This window comes from Carcharhinus amblyrhynchos, chromosome 30, assembly GCF_965287045.1.
Source record: "Carcharhinus amblyrhynchos chromosome 30, sCarAmb.v2.hapA, whole genome shotgun sequence".
Classification (NCBI taxonomy): domain Eukaryota; kingdom Metazoa; phylum Chordata; class Chondrichthyes; order Carcharhiniformes; family Carcharhinidae; genus Carcharhinus; species Carcharhinus amblyrhynchos.
The window spans coordinates 10,417,369-10,432,261 of NC_137353.1; the positions used below are offsets into that span (position 1 = coordinate 10,417,369).

General features: G+C 38.7%; 1 protein-coding gene across 10 annotated transcripts in view; it reads left to right on the forward strand.

The window, feature by feature from the left end:
- Positions 1–14,893, forward strand: part of LOC145360325 (uncharacterized) — a 319,226-nt gene that overhangs the window by 116,977 nt on the left and 187,356 nt on the right. For 3 of the 10 annotated variants that reach the window (XR_013889693.1, XR_013889692.1, XR_013889694.1), the window contains exon 2: positions 11,188–11,370. The exons of 4 other annotated variants lie outside the window; for them this stretch is intronic. The gene's annotated coding sequence lies outside the window, so the exon portion shown is untranslated. Of the gene's footprint in view, positions 1–11,187; positions 11,371–14,369; positions 14,459–14,533; positions 14,559–14,746; positions 14,831–14,893 lie in introns of those variants that run through there. 3 more of the 10 variants (XR_013889689.1, XR_013889696.1, XR_013889691.1) reach the window with 3 other exon arrangements.

Consider the following 14,893-nt stretch of genomic DNA (forward strand, 5'->3'; position numbering starts at 1 on the left):
CTGTGAAAGGACCCAATTAACAGTGTAAAGTAAAGTTAAAGTTTATTTATTAGTCATAAGTAGTCTTACATTAACACTGCTATGAAGTTATTGTGAAAATCCCCTAGTCACCATACTGTAGTGCTGATTGGGCTGAGGGAGGATTTACCATGGTCAATGCACCTAACCATGTCTTTCGGGCTGTGGGAGGAAACCCACACAATCATGGAGTGAACGTGCAGACCCCACACGTACAATGACCCAAGCTGGGAATCGAACCCAGGTCCCTAGCACTGTGAGGCAGCAGTGCTAATCAATGTGCCACCATGCCGCCCGTGAAGTGTACGTAGGGTATGATCAGACATACTTTATACCATGTCCCTTGCTGCTTTTGGTGAAGTTTCTCCAAAAGAAACTGAAGATGAACATTGGCTTCAATTGTATCAGAGTTTGTGCTTTTTAGGCATTCTTAATAAAACTACTTAATAATAGCCTCTCGAAAATTATCAACAGCCACACCATATTGAATTTCTGTCTGAACATTTTGAACGTGAAAATCGATACCACTTACTGTTTCCTGCCATTTCTCAACTCCAATCTAAAACATGAGCCAAATGCTGAAAATGTGGAGATAATAGAGATATGTGTTAATAAAGGCAGATTATGTGCAGTTCTGCGCTGGTGCTGAAACTAAAAGATCCTATGACACCATATTGTAAAAGAACAGGGGAGTTATCCCCTGTATGTGACCAATCTTAATCTCCAATGAAATGGCCGTAAGAAAGCCAACACATTACCGTTTGTGGGAGTTTGGTGTGCACAGACTGGCTGCTCTGTATCTTATGTTAGTTGATGACACTTCAGGAAAGTATCACACTGACAGTCAGGTTCTCTGCGATGACTGGTGGTTGTGAAAAGCTATAGACATGCAAGCCATAATCATTTTTGCAAAACAGCTAGCAATGGTTGTGGGGGAGGTAATTTAAGGTGATGAATTAGGAGTGTCAATATATTTTCTTGCATACAGTTTTCTTTTCTTTTAATCTATTAAAACCAACATGGTAATTACACTTGATGACAACTCGTCTACTAACTAATAAGCAATGTTTTATAATTTGATTCAAATGTTCTGATTTTAAAAGACATCGCTGTTCTCTTTCTTGTTGGTTGAGAAAATAAATGACATCACTGGAGTGGGACCTGAACCTACAATCTTCGGACTTAGCATGCTACCAAAAGAGCCATCCATGGCTTTAATTAAGAACTATGCTGTGATTCAAAACACAGGCTTTATCGTGGTCCATATTGAAACATCCAAAATATATTTTCATTTTTTGATTTATAACCTTGTAAGTATGTATTTGCAGCCCGCATTGGAGAGTTCCATGAGCAACTTGGTAGCAAAGCTACGATCTCGTACCTCCACTCCCCCTATAATTTCCTCTGCTCTCTCATACAGCCTTATTTCTATCTGGGTGTTTATTAGCTATATTATTTCTTCCTACTCAACAGAAAATTATTTTTACAATTGTTAGTTAGCCTTTATTAAGAATTCCACCATGCATCAAAAATGCCTTGTACTCAAGTTAGTAAAAGTCCAGTGGTTCTTCACTATACTATCCGCAGTGTCTGAAAGCTGCTTTCTGTTTTGGCAACTAGAATTTAATGGAGTATTCAAGCTATGATCTGACCAGAATTGACTTGTATTCTGCAGCTTTTGGTTACGTAGTTCAACATTCTGCTAGCTTAAAGCAGATTCATTTAGTTTCATGTCACAGATTTTCCGAATTTGCCATACCTGAAGCATATTGCACCGATCCCAGAAAATAGTGTGCGGACCTAAATTCAGTTTTGCGCCTGGCACCAAATGGCTTGTAATCATCCCGCCCCTTTCTACTGGCGCAAACTGGGCTGAGGCGGATTAGTATGAGATGATGACTGTATTTCAATCTCATTGGCGAGTTTGGCACACGATCGTTTCGCCCCCCGCCCCCCTCCCAGAATGTTCCCATCTCTCTGGTGGGATGTCACACAAGCATGAACAGTACTGATCTCCACTAGAAGAGACCAGATGCTGTGACCATGCTGGGAGGCTCGGAAACCATTGAAGACCTGGGGTAGTCAGGGGTATGACTCCACTGCCTATGACCCCCTCTGGACACGCTGGCAGTGCCAGTATGCACTGCCAGGTGCCAGGGGCAGTTGGGGCTATGCAGGGAGAGTGGTGCAGGGATGAATATGAAGGGGGTCCTGATGAGGGGGCATGTGGGGGAACCTATCGGGAGGTAACCCATCTCGGGGAAGTCACGAAGAGGTTGGGGGGGGGACGCTATCCTGATATCCATGGGGAGGAGAAGGGGGTCTCCAGTGCACTGTGAGATCAGGGTGCCCTTGCACAATGATGCCTCACTGGCACGTTTAAGCTCCGTTCCCCTCACTACTGATATGCAACTCACCAGTCTCCAAAAAAAAATGTCTGTGTAAGGGAGGAATGTGGTTCGGAGTGCACCTGACAGACTGGTATAGAGTGTTCTGGCATTCTTGCCATTATGACACTTAGTTTTTGGGTGGGAAAATTCCACCTGGTATTTGCGTCTACTTCTACAACCAGTGCTCTGAATCTATTGGTGGAATTTTGCAGCCTCTTGCATTGGCAGAATTTTCTGAGTCTGTTGAATGGCTCACCGCGTTTTCCTGCCCTACTCACCCCCCTTTCCCGCTGCAGTGGGGCTATAAAATCCGCCGTATATTGCAATGAATGTGGAATCCCAAGCAAGAACAGCCAGTCCAGTAATTGCAGCATGACTTTAACAGAAAGCTGTCTGCAATATTACTGGTGTATTCAACACGATAGAAAAATAAACTTCTGTACCTTCCCTCAGCGTTGTTATCCACCTCCTATTTTGAATTCTGTAGCGCTGCTACAATCATTCGTACAACTATCGTTGTATCCATGCATGCTCATGCAAATACTTGCAAGCATACATCTTCAGTGTGTAAACTGATCTAAAGTTGTGAAACAGATTGAAAATGGAAGATAAAAACAGTTTGAAAAGATAGTTTTTTTTCCAGACATATTAACCATGTCTTTTCATTCAGTCGTGTATGGATTGGAATTACATTAAATGTGCAGTTCAAAAGTGGGACCATTATCATAAATTGGAAAGCCTATCAGTAACAGGCTTTTGGGTTTCTGATAACTATTAAGAACTCTGGAGCCATGTCTTTTGCATGCTATGTGGTACATTCAGCAATGAATGAGGCACAACCTCAGATTTAAAAAAATTGTGAGCCAAAGTTCATTTGCAATGTAGGTATTAAGGACAGATAGTACAGTGCTTTATTGTGTCATCTGTGAACTTAATATCATTTTCATCTATGTAGGACACATTGTGATTAAATTAGTATAATATCCTGAAACTTATGTCTGCCTTTTTCTTAAGTTCTCAAAGTATATTCAGCTGTATTTTGTATAGCCATTGTACAACCAGGAGTTCTTCGCATAATCTGTGAAGCCATCGTATATGTTAATTTTGTAGTGTTTGTTGAGGGAATTTATTGATTCATTTTAGTAACTTTTTATAATTAGTCTTAAGCTGAGAGGAATGTGGGTCAGAGTTTTAAGGCATTTTGTTTGATTGTGGTTTCTGGAACTGCTGGGGGAGGAGGAAGGGCCTGCATACTAGTGGTCATATTGATTGAGATCTTCATCCTTGGGCACCTAAAGGAGTTAATATGTCTTTGAAACAAAATGTGAATGGAATGACATATCCTTGCAGCTGTGCATAGTTTGTTTTTAGCCATAGCATGAACATTTTTTTATGATTAAGATACTTAGATTATCTGTATTTAAGTTGAGAGCAATATGTCGCATAATTTCACCTGATTTGCTAATTTTGAAAAAAAAGAAAATTGATCAGATCTGAAACTTCTTTCTAAAATCGGCACAGTGGCACAATGTTTAGCACTGCTGCCTCTCAGCGTCAGGGACCCAGGTTCGATTCTGGCCTTGGTTGACTGTCTGTGTAGTATTTGCATGTTCTCCCTGTACCTGTGTATGTTTCCTCCCACAGTCCAAAGAAATGCAGGTTAGTTGGATTGGCCATGCTAAATTGCTGCTTAGTGTCCAAAGATGTGTAGGTTATGTGGAGTTACGTGGATATGGCAGAGGGGAGGTCCTGAGTGGAATACTCTTTCGGAGAGAGTGCAGAATCAGTGGGCGAAACAACCTCTGTCTGCACTATGGGAATTCTATGGTTCCAAGGTTCCAACTCATTTTGAAAATTGACATTTTAGATTTGCCTCATCCAGGAGAAATTTAAATAGACTTTACTCTTTATGCCAAATTAAAACCATCTTGTAATGCGCTATACTTTAGACTGCAGTTATTTTGCTTGATGGGGTGAAGAAATTCCCCTGTGATACCAACACCTAATCCTCAACATGAATAACACGCTGCAAAGTGTTAAGCAAGATAGTAGACATAAATACACAGGTGTTGCTTCTCTATATTCATGCCAGTGGCAGAAGCCAAAATATGTTGGTAGTTTCAGTTGAAACTGTTGCTGAGCTCCTCTATATAATCTTGCAGATAAGATGGATTAGCCCCCTTCTCTGTCTGAGCTAACTGTATTTTCAAGGCAGGGCTATTTCCTTTTTGGGATGGTGTCAGAAGGTGGTATCCATCCCTCTAGGGTGCTGGTCCCAGGCTGTCTTGCTGGGCTGCCCTGTGATTTAATAAGGTATTGGCTACCTCTCCAGCCAGTTTCAGTCATGCGATGATGGCATTGAATTCATAATGGGTTGAAACTGATATAATTGGCACACGGGGAATATTGATATCCCATCAAAATTCTAGGTATGATCACCCTGACTGGCTAATCTTATTTGAAGTGCCATCCTCGTAGGACCATTTCTGATTTCAAGTTTCTTTGTTCTTTCAATTGTTCTTCTGGGATCAGGGCAATGGTCTGACAACACAAGATGTGCTCATCAAAACAAAACAAACATTTTTTTATGTTTCTATCGTGGCCATTATATATTAGCATATAAAAGTGTCCCTCTATTGCCAAATATTATTGATGTTTTATGTCACGTCAACTCAGTGACGATTGCCCGTTTACCCATCGTATATCAGAATGTTGCAGTTAATCATTTGGACTTTAAAATGCAAATTGTATCTTCAGGTAACAAGCTCAACAATGAGTGCCAATCCTAAGATCCAAACCTGAATTTTGTATTTTAAAATGATCAGAAAATCGGAATTTAATTATTTTATGTATATGTAATATAATTTCTTATATGTATACATGTATTGAAATTTAAAAATTATCTTATTGAGCAAATATTTAAGTTTGATTCAGCAACATTGAAGGAATGGCAATATGTTTCCAAGTCAGGCTGGTGAGTGGCTTGGTGGGGGACTTCCAGGTGGTGGTATTCCCATGTATCTGTTTCCCTGTTCCTTCTAGATGGTAGTGGTTGTGGGTTTAGAAGGTTCTGTCAGATGAGCCTTGGTGATTTCCTGCAATGCATCTTGTACGTGGTACATACTGCTATTACTGTGTGTCAGTGGTGGAGGGAGTGAATGTTTGTGGAAAGGATGCCAATCAAGTGGGTTGCTTTGTCTTGGTTAGCTTTAAGCTCCTTGACTCTTGTTGGAGTTGCACTCATCCAGGCAAGTGAAATGCATTCCATTACACTCCTGACTTGTGCCTTGTAGATTGTGGACAGGCTTTGGGTGGTCAGGAAGTGAGTATTCCTAGTCTCTGACCTGCTCTTGTAGCCATAGTATTTATATGGCTAGACCAGTTCAGTTGGCAAAGGACAACCCTCAGGATATTGATAGTGGTAAATTCAGCGATGGTAATACTATCGAATGTCAAAGGGCAACGGTTAGATTTTTTTCTTGTTGAAGGTGGTCATTATCAGTCACTTGTGTGATGCAAATATTGCTTCCTACTTGTCAGCCCAAACTTGGATATTGTCCAGGTCTTGTTGCATTTGGACTTGGACAGTATCTGAGGGGCCGTGAATGGTGATGAGCATTCCCACTTCTGATCTTATGATGGAAGGAAAATCATTGAAGAAGAAGCCAAAGATGGTTGGGCCTAGGACACTACATTGAGGAACTCCTGTAGTAATGACTTGGAACTGAGATGACTGAACTCCAAGAATCACCAACGTCTTCCTTTGTGCTTGATATTAATTGAACCAATGAGAATTTTTCCCCATTTCCCACTAACTCCAATTTTACTAGGGTTCCTTAATGCCATACTTGGTCAAATGTGCTCTTGATATCAAGAGCAGACTCTCTCTCTTTAAACGGCTAGTCCAGTTCAGTTTGTGGTCAGTGATGATCCTCATGATGTTGACAGTGGGGGACTCAGTGATGGTAATGCTATTGAATGTCAAGCAGTGATGGTTAGAATTTCTCTTAGAGACTGGTAGGAATTCTCGGCATTTCCCTTGTGCATAACCAGTTTCACGCATTCTTCTCTGTTACCTTGTATTGTGAGCCAGAATATAAAATCATAGAACCCTACAGTGCAGAAAGAGGCCCTTTGGCCCATCGAGTCTGCACCGAACGCAATCCCACCTAGGCCCTACCCCCATATCCTTACATATTTTACCCACTAATCCCTCTAACCTACGCATCCCAGGACACTAAGGGGCAATTTTTTAGCGTGGCCAATCAACCTAACCTGCACATCTTTGGACTGTGGGAGGAAACCGGAGTACCCGGACGAAACCCACACAGACTCAAGGAGAAGGTGCAAACTCCATACAGACAGTGACCCGAGCTGGGAATCGAACCCAGGTCCCTGGAGCTGTGAAGCAGCAGTGCTAACCACTGTGCCACCCCATAAAATATCTGAGGCCTTATTGTGCTTTCTGTTTTAGCATTAGTCCTGAGAAAAGCAGGTCTGGCACTCCACAAGAATGTTGTGTAGCCATGTTCATTGTAATCCACTTTTAGAAACCTGGCCAATTTGCAGTTCCAAATGGCAGATGCCCTGTGACATCTTTGTTTTTAGCAGTGGAAATTAAAAATTTCAATGCGTCTAGCAGATGCAATTAAAACTTTAATATTTGGCATAAATGTACCACTGGAATAGATGGATGAGAATTTCAGCAGAAGATGACCTGAGACAGGCAGAAACAGAGTCAAGAAATATTACGAAGATGAAAATAAGTGTCCTTTGTGATGACCTAGCTATGTGGTTGAAAGCTCATTTCTGGGTCAAATATGTTGCCAGGTCTGGTTCAATTTCAGACAGTTGCCAGGAATGGGTTTGATTTGGTGACCAGGGAGTGGAGTTTGTAGTCAAGACTAAAGACAATGGCTTCAGTTTTCCCAGCATTTAACAAACTGAAGGAAATTTCTGCTCATCCAGTGGATTCAGATAAAGAGTACTGGTGACTGAAATTGTACCCCAGAAAAGTCACCTTCCTCACAAGCAGCAGGCTTACACAAAGGCTGCATGTTTCTGTTTAGCAGTTTAAACATTTAAGTTGCATTGCTTACAACATACCGTAAGTGCATTTTCCTCTTGTTATGTGACCTTTTCTTATGTGTGTTATTTGCAATGCACATTTGACAGAAAAAGGCATAGATTGGAAGAAATGAAAATTAGGCCAGTAACAATAAAATGTTTAAGATATGGTCATGTGCCTTACTTTCTTTCTCCACCAGAGTTGTCAAAGTGTTGCAAATTGACAGATTACAAATGCTGCAATGTACAAACTTTATAAAATGCGCCCCTTTTCTACAAATGCTCTGCTGGATTCTAGTTCCACGTGGAAGACAAAAGATCCTCAATGGGAAATAACTAAACTCTCTAGAAGCTTGTGACATCACTGATTTGATTTTATTATCGTCACATGTATTAGTATACAGTGAAAAGTATTGTTTCTTGCCTGCTATACAGATAAAGTATACTATGAATCTATAATAAATAATTTGAATAAAAACAAATAGTATGAACTTTATTTTTAAAAAGTGGATGGATAGACATCTTATTCCTAGATCTATGACCCAGAGATTGGGCATTTTGTAGTGAAACTTGTATACACCCCTAGTCTCTGACCATACAGGACGCATAATATTACCCATCTGTGACCACTGCCCCTGTTGGTCTTCGCCTTCCACCAGTTGTCATAAAAATCTGGTGCTGTAGATGTTGTCTATCAGCAGACTCTGGAATTGATCTTCATTTCTCTACCTTTTGGCAATCCAATGTGCTACTGAGATTTGAACATCTGAAGAAAATGAGCAGAGAGTCTAGAGTCTACAGATTGATAGTCAATTACATTTCTTACCAAGAGAAGTTGGACCAATACTTTAAATACAATTTATATTTTTTAGCTTAAGCCTTTGTATGACATCTTATGCTAATCTCCCTCCCTCAGGTAAAAGTAAAAAATAGTTAGATTCTAATGGTATATTTTCTCTTAACTCTTCAAATTGTTACACTGGTCACATTTTTCAAATTCATTTATGGGCTGTGTGCATCGCTGGCTGGATCAGCATTTATAGCCCATCCCTGACTGCCTTCCATTTCAAAGGGCAGCTTAAGAGTTAACCACATTGCTGGGGAGTCACATGTGGGCTCACCAGGTAAGGATAAGATTTCCTTCCCTAAAGGGCATTAGTGAACCAGATGGGTTTTTGCCATGATCAACAATAGTTTCATCGTCATCAATAGATTTTTAATTCCAGGTTTTACTGAATTCAAATATCGCCATCTGCCTGGTTGCGAGTCAAACCTGATTCCCCAGCGTGTTATCCTAGGTCTCTGGATCACTAGTCCAGTAACAATACCACTATGTCACCATTTCCCCTTAATTCAACTCATCAAGTAAGCAAAGGTGGCTAAACATGACTACCTATTTCAGTCTTTTTACTGCTGAGTGTTTTCTGTTTTCACATTGATGCACTTTATGTCATGGGGCAAACCATGTTTCTCTCTTGCAGGCAAAGTAGAGCAATTCATAAGAAAGAAAGATTTCAAATGTGCCCAGCTGTATGCTAGCCTGTTGTTTCAATCCACATAGTATTGTATTGCATTGTTAACTGGCTGTTTATTTTCAATGACATAATGCAATTGACGTTTTAGGTATGCACATATGATCTTACCTCATTACCTTATAGTATTATCTGCAAGATGTACAAAATGTAATTTTCCCTTCTCTATCAATGGATAAAATTGCTCCCTGGCATGTACTGTGTTAGCTGTACACGTCAAGTTCTTAGTATGCGCCATTGAAGTTAGTATCTTGGAGAGAGAGAGAAACAGAATTAACACTAAAAGTCAATGACCTTTAAACTACTTTTCAATTTTTTTTCTTTGGAAGTGCTTCCCAAAGCAGCCAATCCCAGTGAACTTCTTTGGAAGTTTGTCAGGCTGTACAGACCAAGAACATTCTAGGCTTGATGTCCAGTTTCCGCTGAGTTTCGTTGATCTCATCTCGGACAGGTGGCATGATGGTAGGGTGGGGATTCCAAAAATGAGCCTTGTTGCACCTGAATAAGGTGGGAAAAAATAGACCAGGGCTTCTGTTCCTTTCTGTTACCCAGTGCCCCCTTCTGGAAAATTGCATCGGTGGATGTTGAGCAAGGCCGGGTTCAGTTTGGTTGTAATGCCCGTCCCTTATAGGTTGAACAGCCTGCCAACATTGTGCCAATGTTCATGCATGCATAAAGGTCACTGTTACAGAAGATGACTGGCACCTTAATGTATGTCAGCAAGGACATGCTCAAAACAGAAGGGAAAAAATTCTCAAACTCCAATTATTCTTTGTAATCCCCTTAATCTATTTAGTAATCTTGCAGCGATGGAATAAAAACAAGTTTGTTAATTACCTGCTGTCAATTATGGGAAATGCATGTGGCACATGAGACTCTACATCATTAGGTAGCAAGGTAGCAAGTTAAAATTCTGTTGATCTACACTTTACTGCTGAATAAAGTCATACCAAAAACTGAAAATTTTGCATATTAATCACCATAAAAATTGCATCTGTGCTAATGTGAAAATAAATTATTCATAAATTATAATCACTGTAAGGCCTTTCACCTGTCATAATTGTGCAAATAAATAGAATTTCAAAAATATAAAATACTGGCAGTTAGCTGTACAGTAATAAAATGGATGATAAAGGCACATGTCGGAAATTGCTTTGGTGTGGCATGTATTGAACTTTGTTAACTACTGTGTGCTTAGTCTTTCAGCTTCTTTTGTACTCAACTGAACCTTTTGCTAGTGAGATAAGAACCAGTTTATTTCAAGGAGACACACCTTTGTTTTATCAGTATGCTAATTTCTCTGCCTGTTTAGTCATAGTGTTCTGTTAGATCAACTTGACTTTCAAATAGAAGCTCCATCATGGTTCCTCAGTTATAAAGCATTGTTAAAGTGGGTTAAGTACAGTGTCAGGTAAAGTCTAAAGACACTCCAGCAGCCATTTTGCAACAGAGCGCACAAAGAGGCAAAATCCTAATCTGTAAATAAATGCAGTTCTAAACGTAACATTTGTGATATAATAAAGTTAACTCTCTTAAATAAAAGATCAAATTTCCTAGTGTTTCATTTGAGCTGTCTGAATTCATCATTTTAAAATATTATGGAAAGCACAAAATTACAGTGTCTATAGAGAATTTACAAACTTCTTCACAATCTTAGATAATAGGCTTTTGGAAAGAAGTCTATTACTCTCCAGTGGGTAGAATGCAAAGAGCTGGAAATTCATTAATTTATAAAATCCTCAGTGACCAAATGTATTTTTATTGTAATAAACTCTATGTCATTTCCATACTTTTAAATTATTTTTAAATACGAGGTATTAAACGCCATCATATAAATCAAATTAAAAACTCACTTACTGTTTAACCAACATAAACATTATGAAAGTAAGTTCTTAACATTCAGTATGTGATGTATCATACATGCTATCAATGCCATCCAAAGACACTCTGGACCTATTCTAACAGCACCAGTTAAGGATGTTTTATGACTATCTTGAACTTTAAAATTTATTTTTAAAAAGCCATTTCTTTTTGTTTTTTTGGGTTTTTTAGTACTTGAGTGAGAACCTTAATGGTACAACTTTTTAAAGAACTAAAAATATTGTATTGAATTTTAACATTCATGGTATTAAATACTCTAAGTTTCCCCTGCATGTTTTCTTGTTTTTCTGGTAACGTAGGCAAAGAGTCTGGAGTTCCTAAAATTGAGAACCACTCTCACGAAATCGTGCGAGCATCACGCAAATGAGATTCTTTTTTGACCTATCATTGTGCTGAGAGACACACCTGTCAACGGCCAAAGGCAAAGCAGATTGGTCTGAAGTAAAGAATGCACCTGCGCAGGGGAGGGGTGGGAGCTGCATGTAAGTAGAAACTCTCTCGACGTCCCCTGTCTCTTTGCTTCTTCGACTCATTCGAGCAACATTACTTCAATTGCCTCCGCGCTTCTGTACATGAAGTTGGAGAACAGAGAGTAGCTTTTGTTAAATTTTATTTTTAAATAGTTTTTGAAGTAGAGACATCATGGTTTCTTTTTTATGAGTATTAAGTTGCAGAGAATTAACCTGCGAAGTTCTTCCTAATCAACAAGTGGAGCCATCAGACAACAAAGAGAATCCATCCTTGATGCAACGTGAAAGCCATGACTTGTGAAAGTTTTCAAATTTTGAAGCATTTGTGGAGTGAAAGGTTAAAAGTGCTTGCAGGCACAGAATTAAAGCACTCTGTTTGTTTCACCGTCCTGCTGACCTTGGTGTGCAGGTATATTGGTTAAACTAGAAGGGCAATTGTGAAGCAAAAATAATAATGGTAGAATAAATAGCTTCTTATTCTTATTTTGGTGAACTGTTCGGTATCGTTGAGTACCATTTTGTAACTAAGGAAATAATGTAAGTGGTGTCAATCTCTTGTCAGAATAGGTTAGATGGAATTGGCTGACATGAGAATTGAAACGTGTCTCTTTCAACCAGTTTAACCAGTTAGGGCAGGTAAAAGCATTTGCAGGTAGCGTGGACAAATCCAAGGATGGAGAGCTGAAAGGTAAAGCCTCATTTATCTAGCCTTTGAAGTCAGCAGCTTTGGGAATGGCTGCTTTGTAGAAGTTGCATATACTTAAAATGCTCTCCAAAGAAGAGTGGACAACTTTTTATCCACTCATTGTTTTTACACGGGTAGATGTATATAAGAAAAGGAAGACTACATTACTGAACATGTGGCTTAGCGTATAGAAAGCTGGATTAAGTGGGTCTTTTATTAAATTGAAACTTTTCCGTAATTTTCAATCATAACTTTTGGAGCACCATAGACTTTTTTTGGGAGAAATATTTAATATTTAGCAATTTACCAGCAAGTTAAAAACATATTTTCAAGTCTAGTCTGTTTTCGTCCTGTACGATTCATTTTCTGGAGTGTCTTGATTGAGGCCCTTTTCAAAGCTTGGCTTGTTCTTACTTGTTCTTTAGTATGAGATATATTTTTAAAGTCTTCAGACAAAAGGGTACTACCTTTCTGTAAGCTAGTACCTTAACTAGACACAATATGGAGCTCAAACGTGCAATTTCTTTGTTCAACTTCAAGATTGGGAAGAGCATTTTTCTTTTCCCGATGCAAGCGTTCTCTCGATTTCTTTACCTAGCTAACTCAAACTGCTGAACTAAGATGAGTTTACTTAATGGGACTTAATTGTGAATATAGAGCATGTTATCACATTTCTAGCTATGTAAATTCTTTAAAAATTCTAAATTCTTTGATCTGTTTGTGGATAAGTAAGGAACATTTATCTCCATTTTACCTCAGTGAAAATTTTAACAGTGTTCCAGACAAGGTAGAGAAGCTTGTGCCTTGATCTCCGACAGAAATGGTTTAAAAAAGTGTATGTAGAAAGAGTTGATGTTTTATTTTAATATGACCAAACGTTTTTATGCAATATTGAATGATTACTGATTTGATCTGTTGCTTCAGTTATTACACTTTTTGTTAAAGTTAAGCTATTTACACTTCTATTTCCACATCAGCTATTTGTAAAATTTAGTTCCAAACGCAATTAACTGATGATTCAAAGTTTTTTTTAAACAATGAAAGAATTAATTACCCAGCTATTTGAATTAAGCAACGTAAATACTAGTAAATTAGGCATTTGGTGCTGAAGATTAAATTATCAGATTGTTTAAACTAAATGATTTTAGAATTCTAAGTCTTCTAAAACTCTGAGCAAGTTATGGTGCTGCTGAAGTTCAGTAGTAAAAAGTATTTTGGATAGGCATGTAATTTAAAAGAAATGAATCAGTTGTGGACACTTTAATCTTGATGCTTTTATTTCAGTGCTCGCTATGTTGTAAATCAATAAAATAGCTTAGCATGGTCTAAAGAATGGGTCCTTTTGTTCTAAAGTTAAATGAATATGTGCAGACGTAGTCCAGTGTTGCCCTCACTCGGCACTACATGTATAATTAGCGTAAGAAACAGATTATCTATATTTTAGGAAGCTACAATTTGGCTACCATCCCTCCTCCCCAAAAGATTAGGGGGTGCTGCCCATCTGCACCTGTTGAAGATAAAACAACTATATTGTTATTTACCTAAAGTGAGGTTAAAAAAACAGAGAAATCTGAAGTGGAGAAAGATAGTGACTAAAGTAAGAAATAAAATTGATATGTTGGTGGTAAGGCAGAAGAAACCATTTTGTGTGGAACTTTTTTTTTGCATGTCTTTGCTGTATATATATTATATAATAGAAAGATAGACCAGTGACATAGTCCCTTGGATTTTTAGCCTCTCCGTTCTGTTTTGCATGTTTCAAGTTAAACAAACAATATTCTTTTTCATTGGTTTCTGTCATACTGGTCTCCAGGATTTAATAATGGGACCAAATAGCACTAGAGTAGAATTACAGGTGAGATTCCAGTTGAAAAGTTCAAATATATTGGTCAGAAAAAGTTTGATTAGTGTTATTGTTTAATTAAAAATCGCTCAGTACGTAGATTTTTGTTTCCACAAAAACATTTTCCTTAATTTTTCATAGATTTTTGTGGATACCCAAGTGTTTCTGGACCTCACTAATGCAGCATAGTAAATTCATATTTGCGTAAAGTCATTTGAATGACCTCCTTAGTTTGCACATTAGGTATTGGTAGACATGTAAATTCTTTCCCTGTAATTTTTGTATTGTTTGTCAATATGTGTGGTGTAGAAGCAGCTCGATGTCTGCATGCCCAAAGTAGCAGTGCAACTTATTCAGTTGGGACAAAAAGAAAACAGGTCTTTTTTTGTCCCCATGGACTCCAGGTAACACTCTGGAGATCGAGCATTAGATAAGGTGTAGTGTTTCATCTGCCTTGTCCATTGCACAATCGCTAACCATTGATTAAGGTTCAGTCACAGTTAACTAACAGGTCCGTCTCTTCAAATCAAAATTGCATTCCACGGTGAAGCTGGAGATCTTTGCTCATGGTGGTAGGATCATTCAAAACCTAGAATTTAGAACTACCTAGACATTCTTGAATTTATTTGAACCTTGTCCAGGCGTTGGCAGAAAGGGGTGGGGAAAGCAAAGGTAATACCAGTGGCTAATTGCTAGTGTCAAACAGAGGAGGAGTTGGGATATACTTCTTGTTTTCTACATGTCTTATTCATTGTTTCCTTTCTTTCCAAGGCCTGCACATTGGTAATAATGCTGATGATTAACTAAATGAAGGCTGTAGCCAGGCAACCATTAGGTGGGTTTTATATTTCAAGGGTTCAAAATGACCAGAGAAGCCACATTATTCACGAGTCGGGGAAATTGAGGTTTTTTTCTTAGCAGTCTTTGTGTTGCCTTTCACGACGGTAAGATTACAGGTGTTTTTTTCCTTCCCACGCAATCTTTCTGTGCTTCTCCTTTCCTGGCAG